This window comes from Protopterus annectens, chromosome 2.part1 (genome assembly GCF_019279795.1).
Source record: "Protopterus annectens isolate FY-2018-M chromosome 2.part1, PAN1.0, whole genome shotgun sequence".
In the NCBI taxonomy this organism is placed as follows: Eukaryota; Metazoa; Chordata; order Ceratodontiformes; family Protopteridae; genus Protopterus; species Protopterus annectens.
This window is the reverse complement of record NC_056729.1, coordinates 1,115,287,367-1,115,307,140: the sequence shown is the minus strand read 5'-3', so window position 1 is coordinate 1,115,307,140 and position 19,774 is coordinate 1,115,287,367. Positions and strand designations below refer to the sequence as shown.

Here is a 19,774-nt window from a genome sequence, read left to right as displayed (position 1 = left end):
TCTGGGCTGTGGTGTAGTTCCTGTGTTGTCCATTACCTTACTTGGATAGAAGGAAGTTTCTTTGCTCACCAGTGGGAGTGGGGAGCCTTGAGCAGCCTACCTGTCCTTGGGGGAAGTGACCTCAGCACAAGAAGCTGTAGTAATTGGTTGTTTGGGACCATTTCCAGCTCTTTTGTAGTTCACTGTTTAAAATCCACCTCGGGCATTTTTTTCTGGCTATACTGCTCAGACAAGCTCCAAGTGGGTTTTCAGAGTGGTCCTAGCAACAGGGAACTCAGAAAAGCGACTACCTTCTGGATTTAAGTATCTTTGCTTTTTTTTTCACTTGAAATAGCTCCTGTAGCTTACCTTGAACTAGCCTGAACTGTTTTTTACCTGATTGCTGCATTATTTTAAAATCTGCACTTAAAGTTACATTTTAGTTGAATTTGATCGAAAGTTTGCTTGTTTGTTTGTTTAATTTAACTGTGGAGGCTGCCCACTAAAGTGTGCTAGCCTGTGTAACTAATTTATCACTGTTTCTGTATTTTCTGTGTGTTTCTACCAAAAAACAATAAAACAAAAAAATAATTATTGTTTTCCCGCCTTCCTCGACTAGTTTAACCAGTTTACAGGCATTGCTGTATTCTGGACTGTGGTGTAGTTCCTGTGTTGTCCATTACCTTACTTGGATAGAAGGAAGTTTCTTTGCTCACCAGTGGAAGTGGGGAGCCTTGAGCAGCCTACCTGTCCTTGGGGGAAGTGACCTCAGCACAAGAAGCTGTAGTAATTGGTTGTTTGGGACCATTTCCAGCTCTTTTGTAGTTCACTGTTTAAAATCCACCTCGGGGCATTTTTTTCTGGCTATACTGCTCAGACAAGCTCCACGTGGGTTTACAGAGTGGTCCTAGCAACAGGGAACTCAGAAAAGCGACTACCTTCTGGATTTAAGTATCTTTGCTTTTTTTTCACTTGAAATAGCTCCTGTAGCTTACCTTGAACTAGCCTGAACTGTTTTTTAACTGATTGCTGCATTATTTTAAAATCTGCACTTAAAGTTACATTTTAGTTGAATTTGATCGAAAGTTTGCTTGTTTGTTTGTTTAATTTAACTGTGGAGGCTGCCCACTAAAGTGTGCTAGCCTGTGTAACTAATTTATCACTGTTTCTGTATTTTCTGTGTGTTTCTACCAAAAAACAAAAAAACAAAAAAATAATTATTGTTTTCCCACCTTCCTCGACTAGTTTAACCAGTTTACAGGCATTGCTGTATTCTGGGCTGTGGTGTAGTTCCTGTGTTGTCCATTACCTTACTTGGATAGAAGGAAGTTTCTTTGCTCACCAGTGGAAGTGGGGAGCCTTGAGCAGCCTACCTGTCCTTGGGGGAAGTGACCTCAGCACAAGAAGCTGTAGTAATTGGTTGTTTGGGACCATTTCCAGCTCTTTTGTAGTTCACTGTTTAAAATCCACCTCTGGGTGTGTTTTTCTGGCTATACTGCTCAGACAAGCTCCACGTGGGTTTACAGAGTGGTCCTAGCAGCAGGGAACTCAGAAAAGCGACTACCTTCTGGATTTAAGTATCTTTGCTTTTTTTCACTTGAAATAGCTTCTGTAGCTTACCTTGAACTAGCCTGAACTGTTTTTTAACTGATGGCTGCATTATTTTAAAATCTGCACTTAAAGTTACATTTTAGTCGAATTTGATCGAAAGTTTGCTTAATTTAACTGTGGAGGCTGCCCACTAAAGTGTGCTAGCCTGTGTAACTAATTTATCACTGTTTCTGCATTTTCTGTGTGTTTCTACCAAAAAACAAAAAACAAAAAGTAATCCTTGTTTTCCCACCTTCCTCGACTAGTTTAGACCAGTTTACAGGCATTGCTGTATTCTGGGCTGTGGTGTAGTTCCTGTGTTGTCCATTACCTTACTTGGATAGAAGGAAGTTTCTTTGCTCACCAGTGGGAGTGGGGAGCCTTGAGCAGCCTACCTGTCCTTGGGGGAAGTGACCTCAGCACAAGAAGCTGTAGTAATTGGTTGTTTGGGACCATTTCCAGCTCTTTTGTAGTTCACTGTTTAAAATCCGCATTTGCACGGCTTTGCGTGGTCGTGCGCATAGCGAAGCGCTGGTTAAACAAGGTTAAACTTTTTCTGGCTATCAAGTCTGTTCTTCAAATTTTCCCTTAAGGAAGCTCTACTCGTAGTATAACCAGACTACTCACTGTATTATAAGCCTAGCACTTGTTCTCAATACTTCTCTACTAAGTAAGCACTCTCATACTAAGTAAAGCACTACATCTACTTACCACCCCTGTGAATACCCACTTCCCTTAAAGGTATACCACTCCCTTATACTGTTCTAGCATGTTGAGTGGTAGATTACTGGCGTCGTCTCCAGTTCAGCTGGTCAAGCTGGGCATCTTGAGACAATGCTACAATTGTCTCATGTACACAGACAACCCTCTCCTCCTCCTAACAAACACAAATACATATGAGAGATGCAACTATATAGCCAAACTGGAGGCTGAACTCTCTCAACTCAGGGCTGGTATGACCAGACAGGAGGAGATGGCAACCACACACACAACAATCCCAGTCCCACATAGACCTACCACAACTGCAAACCAAACACATAAAACACAAAGACATACTCGAGGCTCTAATAAAAACTTACCAAAACAACAGAGGCTCCCAAAGCAGACATCCAAAATCCACCACCTCAAAACAAAACACATACAACACATACTTCAATAAATCAGTGTGTCGACCAATCGCAGCCCTTAAGGCCAAACACCTTGCCTGATACACTAGTAATAGGTGACTCCATAGTCAGACACATTGATGTCCCACTGACCAGGCTGAACAAGGAGAAGGTGACTGTGAGCTGTCTATCGGGAGCTAGGATCCGCCACATAACACACGCACTCAGGTCACTCCAAAGCAAGTACAAATATGACTCTGTCATTGTCCATGCTGGTGTGAATGACCTGAGATGTACCTCCCTGGACTACATGAAAAGAGACATAGAGGAGCTCTCCGATTATGTAGCCCAGGCTGGTATGACCCTGACCCTGAGCAGCATCTTGCCCTCACCAAGAATGATACCACAATACAAAGACAAGATGATCAGCTTTAACAATTGGCTCAAGTACTGGTGTCATTCTAAGGGGATCCAATGTCTGTCTGCCTGGGATGATATGTTGGACAAGCCACGCTGCTTCGCAAGGGATGGCTTACACCTGTCACCACTGGGCTTCCGGATATTGGCTAAGGCTCTTGCCACCCCCATATTGCCTTTTTTAGGCAAGGCTCAAAAGACAAACCCACCTCCTTAGAAAACAAAAATGGAAAAAAACTAAGGGTAATGCTACTCAACGCCAGTAGTCTAAATCTCAAGATGCAGGCACTTGATGCACTCCTCAGCATGGAGAACATCGACGTCTGTGCAGTAACTGAAACCTGGTTCAAGGCTCCTGAGAGCACCCCAGCAATACCTCGTATCATGATTTTCGGCCCCAAAACCTGGGCCGAACCATAAAGGGAGGGGGGGTGTCCATATTCATAAAGGACACCCACACCTCCAGGTTAGCAGCAACACATGAAGCATCAGAGACCGTACAGGTGCAACTAACAATAGGCAAAACTGCTATACAACTGGTAGCATGTTACAGACCACCCTCCCAATCTCAAGAACCCCACTCAGTCTTCCTGAAGACATTGGAGGATATAAATGTATCACAAAATACCATCATACTGGGAGACTTCAACTACCCAAACATAGATTGGGTACATTATTCTAGCCCTAATACCCTAGCCCAAAGGTTCCTGGAATTCATAAATTCAAATGCACTGGAACAACTAGTCACCTCTCCCACTACGGGGGAGATAATATACTAGACCTGATCATCACAAACATGGGGACAATATGCTCCACACCGGAAGTATACCCCTCACTAGTGAGATCTGACCACAAACTAATCACCCTGGATATACATATCCCACCTCCACCCCCAGCACAAAAGACCACAGTGAAAAACTTCTCAAAATCAGACTTCACTCTTCTTACGACTGAGATGGTATCCTTTAAGCCCACTGTGTCAGTGGATACCACATCCCACAATGCTGAATCCTTCACAAATGCTTTCTATGGACATCTCCAAGAATGCATGGATCATGCAATCCCAAACAAATCCAAGTCCCTCTCCACCAAATGTAAGCATCCTGTCTGGTGGACCTCAGCCATAAACAAATTGTATAACAAAAGAAGGAAGCTACTGCACGTCAGAGCAAAATCCCATGAAGGGAAGACATCTCTGATCAACATTAGCAGAAAACTACGTTCTCTCATAAAAACATCCAAGGCAAACTTCGAGAGAAAAATTGCTAAGGACACTAAAGATAACCACAAAGCCTTCTTCAGCTATGTTAGAAACCTGGGCGGAAACCCTCACATATGCTCAGAGTTGGTTCACAACAACAAAAAATACACAGAACCCACAGATATTGCTAACATTCTGGCTGACAGGTTCAGTGCAAATTTCTCGCCTCCTTCACCCCCAAAAGAAGAAATACTTATGCCAGCTGAATGTAATCTCCCTGTCATCTCAGATGTCCAAGTGAGAACCGCCCTAAACAAAGCAAACAACACAGCATCAATGGGACCTGACGCTATCCCGGGGTGCGTTGTTACGTGAACTCCAAGAGGAACTAAACCCACACATAAAAATGCTATTTAACCTTAGCCTTAGTTCGGGATATGTACCTGAACACTGGCGTACAGCAACAGTGGTCCCACTCCACAAAGGGGGTGCCTCTACAGACCCTGGAAACTACCGCCCCATAAGCTTGACTAGCCTGGTCTGCAAAGCTATGGAAAGAATCATTATGGAACTCATAAACGGAGACATAGGGGACCTACAGACGCTTGGCCCCACCCAGTTCGGCTTTGTAAAGGGCAGATCCTGCCTTTTAAACCTGGTTGACTTTTTCGAAACAGTCACTAGAGCCATTGATGAGGGCAAAGCAGTCCATACAGCATACCTGGACTTGGCTAAGGCCTTCAACACAATACCCCACTCAGGCATCATAGATAAGCTAAACAGCTTAAAAGTAAACCCTTATGTCACTAGATGGGTTGCAAACTGGCTAAAGGACAGAACCCATAAAGTTAAAATCGCTGTAGCAATGTCAGACTCAAAGCCAGTCACAAGTGGTGTCCCACAGGGATCTGTCCTGGGACCCCTCTTGTTCTGCATTTATTTCTCAGATGTTAAAGCAAACATGGGAGGGCTGTGGCTGACAAAGTTCGCAGACGACTGCAAACTAGGTGCCATAGTCGATACACCAGCAGATACACACATCCTACAAAAAGGCCTCACTGAAACGGACAACTGGTGTCATAGTCACGGCCTTAAACTAAATGCCAAAAAATGTATAGTCATCCCTTTTGGAAAACACAAAGTACCCACAAATTATCACATAGACAGCAACCCACTGAGTACAGAAAAAGTAATCAGAGACCTAGGGACCCAAGTAGACAGCGACCTCTCATTTGACACCTACGTTGCCAAAGTGGTTAGAAAAACATTCTACCTTGCACACCTCATCATGAAGGGTTTCACATCCAGATCCAAGGATGTCATTGTACCCCTATATTCCTCCCTCATCAGACCCATGATTGAGTACAATGCCCCATTTGGTATGTACCTCACCCGGCACTTGCAACAGCTGGAGAGACCACAAAAGTACCTCACCAAAAGGATCAAGGGTCTCCAACATATGTCTTATTCTGCCAGACTAAAGAAACTTCAGCTCTATTCAGTAGCATACTGCCTGCTCAGAGGTGATCTCTGCCTGACGTACAAGGCAATGTCCAATCAGGATCTGATGGACATGCTCCACCTCAAAAAAATCCAAATCCATCAGGAACACGAGAGCTAAAGACTTAAACCTCGGCACAAGTATGAATAGGACATGCTGGAGGGATAGATTCATAACCCAGAGGCTTCCCATGCTTTGGAACAGGATCCCAGTTCGTATTAGTCAGAGCCCCTCACTGACTCTCTTCAAGAGAAATCTTGATGAGTGGATGGGAGATCGTAAGTTTACCCCAGGGGTCACATCTGTGTCACTGCTAGACAGGGGCACAGTAAACTAATTCTTTTATATAAGGGGACCTTCACTGTGTCACTACTAGACAGAGGCACAGTATTCTAGATTTATTCTGTACATTTTTGTACCATTTCATGGGGTGGCAAAAGCCACATCACTATGGCTAGGCTTACAAATGCCCCAGGGCAGATAGCCTAGTACTATACTATGAAACTATGAAACTATGAAACCTTTGTATTTATTATTCTCTCAGAGTGTAGCTCTCACATAAATCTTTATGTCGATCTGTACACTACATATCTCTACCTAAAGCAAAAGCAATATTCTTAAATTGCTTTGGAAAGAAAAGTTACAAAAGTAATTCTCCAATTAATGTTGCAATGTACATAAGACAATGAAAACTGGAAAAAGAAACAAACATATTCATCCTGTTTAGAAAGGAATACTCTATTGCATCAAATCAGTTACCATTTGCCATACGTGATAATTGCATCCCTCTTCCCTTATTCACAGTTAATTAGGAGTAATCATGCAGACAATGAAGTGGACAGTCTTAATAGTACAGAAGTAAACCATGTTTTGTATGTTTTGTAGGCTTCAGTAAGTCTTTGAATCAGGTTCCAAGAGTGTCAAAACTTTGAGAAAGGAAATAGTAGCTGTGAGTCATGAATTAAAAAAAATAATAAACATGATGGCAGTTTGCCATCTGCTACCCTGCATACTTTTGTTCTCAGCCACTCATCTGTTCAGAAGACTTAACTCCTGCATTGTATTCACTTGGAAAAACACTCTTGAGAAAGTGTAAACTGATTACATTGCTTTCAGTTTATCTCAATTGCAGTTAGGCCCTTGGCATACCAATGTCAAAATTACTTCTCTGTGTCCATACTCTTATTGAAACAAAAATGCAGTCAGATATGTCTCTATTTTAAGTGTTTTTTTAATAAAATGTTTTTGTTTTTATAACTGACAGCTGCTTGTGTCATGACAGACATTTTCTGTCATATATAACAGGTCTAAGTTAAAGTCAGTTACAGTTAAATGCAATAACTATCAGAGCTAAAACATGTCACTGCATTTTATCTCCTGTAGGCACTGGTTATCAGATTGTGTATTAGGAGTCAATAAACTTACAGCCCTATTTTGAGCATGTAGAGAAGAGAGCAGAAGTGAAGCAGGCCATAATTTATACTATTTAAAAAAAGTGTCATGCCAACTGTTCTATAATCCTATGTAACTAAACATGGGCTAGTGTATCATATTCTCTGTACAACGTTACATTGAAAATCATCTGTGCAAATCAGCAGATTAATTTTCAAACAGAAGGCAGAGTAGAACACACAAGATGCATATTCAAATACTGTGATTATATAAGGTGCAAACATCTATGTAGCATGAAACCTGGAAATACAAAACAACGTATTGCTGTATTTTGCAACAAGCGTGATCGCTCTTATTTTGGCCTGATAATAAGGGGAAGTATCACAATACGTGGTGCCTGTCATCTGGATTTGTTTAACAATGTAGCTCCAGGATATCCCACATGGATGACTGCCTTTTGTTGACTATGGGTTTCTACACTGACTGACAGCCTCCTGGCACAGAATTGTCACCAGGCATGAAGTAGGTTACGAGGACAGGCAGATATTCACAGTGAATGCACGTGAAGAAGTTCACATTTGTTTTGATAATGTTCCGTGCCATGCAGGAAGGAAGGAAGAAATAATAGTGCAAGAGACATAAACAATAAAGCATGTTGTCTTTATAAAGGGGCAATCTCACAGGTTCTGTCATACATTCTTTGCCCTAGATGAAAAAAATAAGCAACAGAGTATAATGTATGGACCCTTGGGCTTGATTTTAGTGGGTGGAAACCAAAAGTATTGACAATTTTTTTCATAAAGCATGTACAAATTATGTTCAACATGCACAGTATCAGCACATTAGCCATTGTGTGAGTATGCCATTAATTAACACCCTAACCCAAAGGTTCCTGGAATTCATAAATTCAAATGCACTGGAACAACTAGTCACCTCTCCCACTAGGGGAGATAATATACTAGACCTGATCATCACAAACATGGGGACAAAATGCTCCACACCGGAGGTATACCCCTCACTAGTGAGATCTGACCACAAACTAAACACCCTGGATATACATATCTCACCTCCACCCCCAGCACAAAAGACCACAGTGAAAAACTTTTCAAAAGCAGACTTCACTCTTCTTAAGACTGAGATGGTATCCTTTAAGCCCACTGGGCCAGTGGATACCACATCCCACAATGCTGAATCCTTCACAAATGCTTTCTATGGACATCTCCAAGAATGCATGGATCATGCAATCCCAAATAAATCCAAGTCCCTCTCCACCAAAGGCAAGCGTCCTGTCTGGTGGACCTCAACCATTAAACAATTGTATAACAAAAGAAGGAAGCTACTGCACGACAGAGCAAAATCCCATAAAGGGAAGACATCTCTGATCAACACTAGCAGAAAACTACGTTCTCTCATAAAAAACATCCAAGGCCAACTTTGAGAGAAAAATCGCTAAGGACACTAAAGATAACCACAAAGCCTTCTTCAGCTATGTTAGAAACTTGGGTGGAAACCCTCAGATATGCTCAGAGTTAGTTCACAACAACAAAAAATACACTGAACCCACAGATATTGCCAACATTCTGGCTGACAGGTTCAGTGCAAATTTCTCCCCTCCGTCACCCTCAAAAGAAGAAATACTTATCCCAGCTGAATGTAATCTCCATGTCATCTCAGATGTCCAAGTGAGAAACGCCCTCAGCAAAGCTAAAAACACAGCATCAATGGGACCTGACGGTATCCTGGGTTGTGTGCTACGTGAACTCCAAGAGGAGCTAAACCCGCACATAAAAATGCTATTTAACCTTAGCCTTACTACAGGATATGTACCTGAACACTGGCGTACAGCAACAGTGGTCCCACTCCACAAAGGGGGTACCTCTACAGACCCTGGGAACTACCGCCCCATAAGCTTAACCAGCCTGGTCTGCAAAGCTATGGAGAGAATCATTATGGAACTCATAAACAGAGACATTGGGGACCTACAGACACTTGACCCCACCCAGTTTGGCTTTGTAAAGGGCAGATCCTGCCTTTTGAACCTGGTTGACTTTTTCGAAACAGTCATTAGAGACATTGATGAGGGCAAAGCAGTCCATACAGCCTACCTGGACTTGGCTAAGGCCTTTGACACAATAGCCCACTCAGGCATCATAGATAAGCTCAACAGCTTAAACGTAAACCCTTATGTCACTAGATGGGTTGCAAACTGGCTAAAGGACATAACCCATAAACTTAAAATCACTGGAGCAATGTCAGACTCAAAGCCAGTCACAAGTGGTGTCCCACAGGGATCTGTCCTGAGACCCTCTTGTTCGGCATTTATTTCTCAGATGTTAAAGCAAACATGGGAGGGTTGTGGCTGACAAAGTTCGCAGATGACTGCAAACTAGGTGCCATAGTCGATACACCAGCGGACACATACATCCTACAAAAAGGCCTCACAGAAATGGACAACTGGTGCCGGAGTCATGGCCTTAAACTAAATGCCAAAAAATGTATAGTCATCCCCTTTGGGAAAAACAAAGTACCCACAAATTATCACATAGACAGCAACCCACTGAGTACGGAAAAAGTAATCAGAGACCTAGGGACCCAAGTCAACAGCGACCTCTCATTTGACACCCGCGTTGCCAAAGTGGTTAGAAAAACATTCTACCTTGCACACCTTATCATGAAGGGATTCACATCCAGATCCAAGGATGTCATTGTACCCCTATCCTCCTCCCTCATCAGACCCATAATTGAGTACAATGCCCCATTTGCTATGTACCTCACCCGGCAATAGCTGGAGAGACCACAAAAGTACCTCACCAAGAGGATCAAGGGTCTCCAACATATGTCTTATTCTGCCAGACTAAAGAAACTCCAGCTATATTCAGTGGCATACCGCCTGCTCAGAGGTGATCTCTGCCTGACGTACAGGGCCATGTCCAATCAGGAACTGATGGACATGCTCCACCTCAAAAAATCTAAATCCATCAGAACCACGAGAGCTAAAGACTTAAACCTCGGCACAAGTATGAATAGGACATGCTGGAGGGATAGATTCATAACCCAGAGGCTTCCCATGCTCTGGAACAAGATCCCAGTTCATGTTAGGCAGAGCCCCTCACTGACTCTCTTCAAGAGAAATCTTGATGAGTGGATGGGAGATCGTAAGTTTACAGCAGGGGTCACATCTGTGTCACTACTAGACAGGGTCACAGTAAACTAATTCTATTATATAAGGGTAACTTCACTGTGTCACTACTAGACAGAGGCACAGTATTCTAAATCTATTCTGTGCATTTTTGTACCATTTCATGGGGTGGCGAAAGCCACATCACTATGGCTAGGCTTACAAATGCCCCAGGGCAGATAGCCTAGTACTAAACTATGAAACTATAAGAATCAAGTAAAGGTAATTTGGGGTAATATAGCTGTGATAAAATGGAGTAAGATATGTCTACATTCAATTCAATAATATGATGCACTATAAAATATTACGTAGGACGGCCAATGCAGGAAGCAAAGTTTGTTGAAACAAGAAACACATCCAGATGTTTAATTACTTAGATACAAACCTGTAATACAGAATTTGATATGAAGCTAAATACATCTGTTAAATGTTTGAGATTTTCACAAAATACCCGTGATATCTATTTTGGGATAAAAGATGTGAGGCTAGTTTCGCCAAGTTAAATTTAGTCTCATAATATTGATGTTCTTAAATGTTATTTCATATTTTCAGTGTGGTATTTCCACATTATGGATACAAGCTTTAGAAATGTGCTTGCCCCCACTCATCCTCATCTGTCCCTACCCAACCCCTTCAGTGTCCATGCCACTAATTGAACATGGGTCATCTGAGCTGAACTGCGGGTGTTATCCATCAAGGCAATGAGGGCATGCCAACTGTATGTCTCCATATTGTAATTTTGTGACTTGTGAGTTTTAAGTGTGAGGCCTGGAATTACAGAAAAAATGTCCAAAAATACAGAAGAACAGTAAATGTTCAGCTCTGCTGCTCTCTTTAAAGGTTATTTTTTGCATGAGGTCAAGTTCCACTGCACCCCCCCACACACACACACAACTTCTATATACTGACTCCGAGATTGCCATACTTGAGAGAAAAGGGAATTCACAAAATAACAATTTTGGAATTGCTATATGTAAGTCTGAATTTTTGATCATTCTGTCTTGCTATTCTTGGAATTGCACTAATGGGTCTTGGAATATCAAACGAATACCCAACATTACACATTCTTGTGAGATGAAAAAATATTGTTGTATTGATGAATATTTTATAATTTAAAATATACTGTACTAACCCAGACTAACCCTTTCGTCTTTTCTTTTTCTTATTTCTTTCTCACTTCTTCTCTATTCTTTTTCTTCCTCATATCTCTAATACCTTTCCCTTTTCACCTCAATGCATTTTTTATGTTAAATTTCATTGTAATTAATAATATGTTTATGTCACAATAATACTTGTTTTGTAATTAATATTGGAGCTTTTCTCCCCGGGCCTCTACTGAAAGTGGACATATATCCAGCTAGACTAGCCCAGTCAACAAATGTAAAATAAAAAAAATAAATAAAAATTTTAATCACTATATTTTATGGCACTATGAAAATTATGTTGAAGCATCATACAAAAATATTGAACACTGCGAGATTGCATCCATCAAAATGAATGCAAGTGCTTGTTCATATTATTAATGTATATTTTCAGTTCTTATTTTAATCAGCCTTCTTCAAGAATTTCCATGATGGGACTGTACACGACTGTCAGAAGAGGAAATTTAAAGAAGTTATTTTCTTGTCACCTTTCAGGAAATGTTATACTGTAAAAGTGTTAGCATGCTATGAAACCTGATAAGATATAGGTCTGGAGTCAGAAAACTTTCCTACATTGGGGTAGGCAAATGTGTGTGAAGAGTGGCCATGCACAATGGTGTGTGTGATGCAGAAACACACGATGCAAGCTGGGAATAACAAGCAGCATGGTCAGGCTCAGTTTATGCTAAAGGCCATATATGACATAGTGAACAAAATTATTGCAATGAGTGTCTTGGGGTATGCAAATTAGGCAATACAAGAAAACGGAGTGATTCCTAAACATAAAAATGCCATGCAGTGGGACTGCACTCACTGCATATTTGAACGTGGTTTAATGTTTTTGTTCAGACTAAGGGAGTTGTGAAGTAATGTTAGGGGTTGCCGCAACACTAGTAAATGTGTAACTGCAAGAGGGTCCTACAGCTGCTGCTTTGTCAGTGGTGCACACTGTCATTCCCCTTGAGGCCCATAGTTATCCAATCACATTTAATGTTTCGTGGACTCCATGACTCCCAACATTTTGAACCAGCACCATGTGGAGAGAGACATCATATAACAAATTGCAGACATGGGTCATCTGCAGCCCTGTTGAGGTCATGAAGTATGTATCAGTAAGTGTGGCTTTACTTATATTAGCTTCAGGGACCTTTCACTGACCTATTAGGGATACAGTGGTGGTATCTCAGGTATCTGTCCTGAGAATACTCCATCATTTTCTTTTTTATATATACGTTTTATTTGAAGTTTAAAATATGCCAACACATCAAAAGCAAAAGCAAATTCATTCTAAATAGTTTCCAAACAAAGCAAAAAATGATAACAACATTTGGATAACCATATGCTTTTCAAATCAGAGGTGTAATAACTTTATTATATAATAGTATATAAGTAATCTATATTATAATATACAAATACATGTATTATTTATTTTATAAATAAAAATTGTTCCATATTTTGTAACCCCCCCCGTGATAAATATATACCACTCCCAAAGTTACATACCCTGATTTATCCCAGTCAGTATATTCTTTTTCTTATAATGCATCCTAACCTCAGACCAACCTTTGCTAACTTTGGATTTTCTTTCTCTCAGTCTCTGTGCACATAAAACTCTTTACTATGCCCTGATATCATTTTTCCTAATATCAATATAGTTCCAGGGCGTCCCGTTTCCATGCTTTAGCTATGTGACTTCTGAATCATCCTTCTAAAAATTAATATTATTTCTCTTCCTAAAATTGTCAAACCTTTACACTCTCCACCTGTACCCTGTACACAGACTTTCCAATTTCAATACACTCTTTCCAAAAAGGTGTTTCCATTCCTGAATAACTTCATCCCTGTAATGTCAAATTTCTCTACATTCCAAAAATATGTATATAAACATTGCTTACCTACTGCCACAACTCCAATACTCAATAACTTCCATACCCAGTTTTTTTTTTAAAGTGCAAAGGGGTCTTGTACCACCTGTGTAACCAATACATATGACAATCCCAGTACACTTTTCAGCTTGTCAAGCATTTTAATGCTATTTACCCATTATTCTTTTGATAGCTTGATTTTTTTCAATTTCCTCCAACCTTCCTTTGCATTTTTCCATCTTTTTGTCATCCTTATATTTTATTTTATTTTATTTGTAGTTTATAAAGCTTACTGCAGGTCATTTATTTCATATGCTACCAGCAGTTAGAACAAAAAAGACCATTTACCCCCTCCAGCTCCCAACAAACTTCCTAATACAACAGCTCCCAACCAGTATTTCACAGCCTGCTTTAACTGCTCATACTACAACCATGGCTATACTCCATCACAACCATCCATCAGCATGTCAGGGTGCGTATATGATTCCTATGTATCACAGTTGTGATATCCAATACCATGTGGGATTGCTATGATATTACCCATTTCCATGATGTACAGGGGGCCATAGACTGTACCAACATTGAAATACGGGCCCCACTGATGGACTGGGAAGGAGGTACCTGAACCATGATTGGTATCACTCCATGAAGTGGCAGGTGGTCTTTAATGCACAAGGTATAATCTACAATTAGTCTGTCAGCCACACAGGCAGGAGTCATGACTTACACATATGGTACACATGGTACACCTATGACCTATATCAACAGTTTGCTAGGCATGACTTCTGTCTGGGCCATCTTGTTGGGGATGTAGGATATGCACCCTTAATTATCTTTCAGCCCAACAACTGCCATACACTTTCAGTCACTCCTAAATACCCCTTCTCAAAATGCAATTAGTGACCAATTTATTTCAAATTATGTCCATAAGTACAACAGCAGATAAAAGCAATCAAATTTGACAAAATATACTTGCAAAAAGTATTATTTACCTTATACAAGTGTAGCTTTACATTGCCTTAACAAGTGGAGCTTTACATTGCCTTAACAAATCCACACTGTTACAGCTGCTGCAAGTTCAGAAGTTGCTGCTCTATGTGTTCTTCTGTGGTACAATCAGACTCTGTGTCTCCCTTCCTTGTAATATTGTGCAGATTAACACATCTGGATGTGATGATTGTGACAATTAGGACTCAAGTAATTATTATTTTTATGAATTTCTCAGTTTACATGATGAAAAAACATGCTAAGCATTGTGTCCAAATGTCATTGATGCTATGCACATGTCTGGGTCCCTGTGGATTGCACTGCGCATGTGCAGTTCACTTCATGACCTTAGGGGGAATCAGTAGTTCCACATAAAACCTCATGCAAGTGGAGTCACTGTAATGTCTGCTTTCTTAAAAGCATAAACATAGATAAAAGATTGCCATATTTCACACCCTAAAGTGCCATTTGAAGCATAATAATACAGCATGTGTATCAGCTTAGCCCTCCATCAGCCACGTAGTCAGTTCTCTGCCATTTTCCCTCTGGTTCTTCCATGTGAGACAACATGACCGGAAGAGTCAGATGAGGAATTAGTAAAGGAGCACCAAGGTTATCCATTGTTATCCATGGCCATAATGACTACCATCAGTGCAGGTAGTGCTGCACTGGCTTCATGGATAACACCTCACCTCTAACAGGTGAGGCTGAGAGGACATGAGATATTCCAGGACAGTTGGTATGCAGAGCAGACAAAAATCTTTCTCAACTTTCTCCATAAGGATTACTCACAGAGACTCCTGCAGGAGGGCTATCACTGGCTTTAGTCTAAGACTGAAGCTGGAATTATTTAAACCAGGCTGTTACTCATGCCATTAGCATCACATACATAGGAAAACAGTACTGTCACTATTATAGTGACCTGAGGCGCTGTCTGTAATCATGACTACCCAAGCCAATGGGCATAAGAAGTTAGACACCAGACACCATCTATATACTATAAGTAGAAATTATGTTACATATGCAACCTGCCAGTGTATGGCATCCATAGATCTTACACACTACTGTTTTTTCCTCTGTAGCCTCTGAAGAGATTTTGGAGAATAGACAGCTGTACAGCAGGATATTGGAGCACCAAAGAGAAAGTGCCAGGGTGAGTACTTGCTTCAAAAATTATAAGTTTTAATTTACAAGTAGTATAGACTCATTTTCATACAGTATAGCCCTTATAAATTGCTGATGCTTCTGTGATAGCTTCCATAGTTTAAAGGTAGCAATATGACTGTTGAATATTATTGGTGTGTGTGTGTGTGTGTGTGTGTGTGTGTGTGTGTGTGTGTGTGTGTGTGTGTGTGTGTGTGTGTGAATTCTTCCATCTGCATGAGGAAGTGCCTCAAACATTGTTAAGGCCATGCTTCCTACATTGTGATGATGCAAGTGGGTTCTATCCCCCATGCCCTCTGATAATCTTTAACTTGAGGTGTCTGTCTCATTATTGTAACTGCAAGATTAGAAATGAGAAATATGTATGAGCAATATTTTTGTGGGTGGACATTTGAGTCACAGATACTGTTTTGTCAGTATACTTGATGCCTTCACTTATAGTACCTGTGAGGGGGATGTACATCTGAGAAACATGGTTTGTGTGTATACGTACATTTGCCTCAGACATCAAATTACTGTTACTTGGACTACAAACACCAGTTGTTTTGTCCGAGTAGCTCAGCACATTGATTCTTTCCATTTCATAATGCAGCTGATGATGACTGTGGCTTTAGTCCCCTCCTCCTGTCTATGCTAACTGCCTTGTTAAACTGAGAAGTGTATTAGTTACTCATTGAAGTATATTACGTGTAACTTGATAATAGTATGAAGTGCACAGTAGTTTCTTTTTTCATCATATTTTTACTTCTGTCTCCCTCCACACTGCTTGCTACTCCCCTTTTAGGTCTATATTACCAGATCAAAAACCCGTTTCAGCAAACACCACAAGACCGGCACGTATAGCGTGAACCACAAATATGCCGAACCCCCTAAACCGTGAATTTTCAAATTTCAAACCGTCATAGTTGGTCAACACCACTGCACACTACATACTACCTACCCAAACATAATAAATAAAACACATACATACACTAACCAAACCCTACTTCTAACCCTACACTAAACCTTACATACATTCCCTATCTATGTACTTACCTTAACCTGCACTCTAACCCTAAGGTCCGTAACTATCGCACACTTACCTTACAGAGCTATACCGCAGATAGGCCAATCATGACACTTCAACATTTCGTCTTTCGCGGTTTTGAACATTTGCAGTTACTGTAGTTCATGCTATATTTGTCGGTCTTGTGGTGTTCGCTGAAACAGGTTTTCGATATGGTAATATAGACCCCTCCTTTCTAGTACATGCATATATTGTGTTTATTATTTTGCTTGCCTTCATTTATTTTTATATTATATACAGCACCATTATGAATTCCATCCATCGCTTAAGCAAGGTCACACATTTTGAAGTACTTATTTTTACAAAATATTACAATGCCAACTATAGCTTTGAAAAAGGAGTTTAGATCCCAAAGGTGGTATCCTGAGGATTCCTTGTTGTCACTTTTATTTTTTCATTCTGCAATGGTATGCTGCACAACTCCTGTGTTTTCCCTGAAGGATTTTCTTTGTGTACCTAAGGGCTCCCTACTGAAATGTCGGAACTTGAAACATTGAGTTCCAACATATAAAAAAAAGACTGAAAATGCATTAGAAGAGAGAATCTCAAATATCATTCTTCTCATTTAAATGTCTTTTCTGCATATGGGCAAGGTCCTCTGCACCCCCGATGTGAGGGTCTTGCACCCCACATGCCCAAATGTATATATACAAACCCTGAGATTGCCATACTTCGGAGAAAAGGGACTGTTCTGAAAAATGACAATACTGTACTTGTATGTCTAAGTCTGGATTTTCAGCCATTTAGTCTCCACATCTATTCCTCAGAGCTGCTCTTGGTTTGGCTTCTTTGCCTGAGAGTTGCAGAGAATCTGCTGTATCTAAACCATCTGCCGCTAAAACAATGAAAATACATATCATTTTGAAATTCTGCTGATTAGTTTTACTGTATTTCTTAAGAATCCTGTATTATTTGTTACATTTCTCACACTTTATTATAGTTTCAAAGCTGAACTGTTTCCACAGCTGCTGTAGTATTTAACTACATTGTGTCTGCTAGTTTTACCGAATTGTATTATCTGGATTGTGCAGATTCTCTGCGCTTGAGCTATAAAAACTGCATTTTTACATCAAGAAGGCTTTCTGAATGCACACTTGTGGCAGAAGTGTGCTATAGCAAACCTGTTGAGTTGGGGGCTGCTGGCTAAAAGCCTGTTGTGCATTTTCCTTATTGGTCTGTAGGCCTTGCTGTTGTAAAACTTGTTTTGGTGATTCTGTATAAGCTCAGCGTTTGTGTGAGTTTGTGAACAACTCGTCAGAGCTGCTTCTGGTTTGGCTACATTGTATGAGTTAGAGAGTATCTGCTACATCTAAAGCCTTCTGCTGCTAAACAGAATAAAAATAAGTATCATTTTGGACTTTTGCTGATTATTATTTTCAGTATTTCATAAGAATCCTGTATTATTTGTTACATTTTCTCACACTTTAGTCAAGTTTGAAAGCTGACCTGTTTCCACTGCTGCTATTGTACTTAGTTACATTGTGTCTGCTAGTTTTACAGGACTGTAGTACCTATATTGTGTGATTTCTCTGTACTTGAACTCTAAAACCAAGTTTTTTACATTAAGAGAGTTTTATGACTAGACTCTTGTAGAAGTGTACAGTAGCAAACCTATCTCAGTTGGGGGTTGCTGGCTGAAAGCTTATTGTGCATTTTCCTGATTGGTCTGTAGGTCTTGCTTTTGTAAACTTGTTTTTCTGATTCTGTGTAAGCCCAGTGTTTGCGCTAAGCTGCTTAATGCACAATGGTGTCTAGCAGTGATCTCTAAAGACACAGGCTTTAGATGCAGCAGATTCAAGTTAAAATTTCCTTTAGCATAACTATCTCTGCAACATGCAACAGTCCCCCTGCTGCTCTAGGAGAATATAAGTTGCGCACAGAGCAGCATCACCTTGTTGAAGCTGAAGGTCACATTGAGTACAGCACCCATTCTTTATTCGTGTGCTATCATCCCAGTCCAGTTAAATTTACCCACACTTCTCCCTGGTTAAACCCATATTGAAAAACTAAAACCATGGATAGAAACTTTCCTGCTATCTCTGTGGCTAGCCTGGTGGACACAGGCATCCTGAGGCAATGTAACAGTTGTCTCATGTATACTAACAACCACTTAATCCTGAAACAAACAAGCACAGTAGGTGAGGAATGTAGTTAAACTATGAAAATTGAGACACGACTCTCACATACTGACAAATCAAATGACAAACAGGTTGTCAGCATACACACATCATTTCCCTCACTAAATAAGGTCTTGACACATAAATCCACATATGCAGAGGTAGTCACTTACCAACACCTCAGTGTCCTATAATATGCTGCCTTCAGAAACCACATGGAAACAAAACCAAGTCAACACCAACCACTGCACATAAAGTTACGCATCAAAGTGTCTACATAAGCAAGTCCCTAAGGCAAAATACCACACATTCAAACATCTTGGTCATAGGAAACTCCATTGTGAGACACATGGACACTCCCCCCACCAGTTTGGATAAAGAGAAGGCTACAGTCAGTTGTCTGTCAGAGGCCATGATTTGCGAGATCATGCAGACACTCAAGTCACTCAACTACAAGTACCAGTATGACTCAATCATAGTCCATGTGGGTTTGAATGAACTGAGACATACCTCCCTGGACTATATGAAGACAGACACGATAGACCTCTCTGAGTACTTGTCACAGGCGGTAATGAGCCTCACATTGAACCCGCTCATCTAAAGCCATCCACTGTAGTATCTAGATTGTGCTGTTCCCTTGCTCATTGCTAGGGGTCTTAACAACAAACTGCACTCCCTGGAAGCCCTCCTTACCCCGGGGAATTTTGAATTCTGTGCTCTTACAGAGATGTGGTTCAATGTTGTAGAAAGTACCCAGCAGTGCAAGGCTGCAATGCCTGTCACACATTCAGACTGCCCTATGAAAAGCAAAAAATGAAAGGAGGCAGTATTTCCATTTACATAAAAAACAATTTAAGCAATTTTAAGATTGGTCAAGCAGGATGACTTGCTTTAGATGCTCCATGTCCAGCTGATCATAGTCAAAATCCCCCACCATATTACTGCTAGCTTCCGATCCCCAACAATGAACCATTAAAACCACTCACATACTTGAAGTTACTAGAATCATCATAGAAACAAACTACTCATGGGTGATTTTAACTACCCCTCCAAAAACTGGGAACCATAC

General features: G+C 40.6%; 1 long non-coding RNA gene across 1 annotated transcript in view; it reads left to right on the top strand.

Moving 5' to 3' along the window:
* Positions 1-15,443: 15,443 nt before the first annotated feature.
* Positions 15,444-19,774, top strand: part of LOC122794345 — a 587,167-nt gene continuing 582,836 nt past the window's right edge. The window contains exon 1 of the long non-coding RNA XR_006363634.1: positions 15,444-15,511. This is a non-coding gene — a long non-coding RNA (uncharacterized LOC122794345). The remainder of the gene's footprint in view (positions 15,512-19,774) is intronic.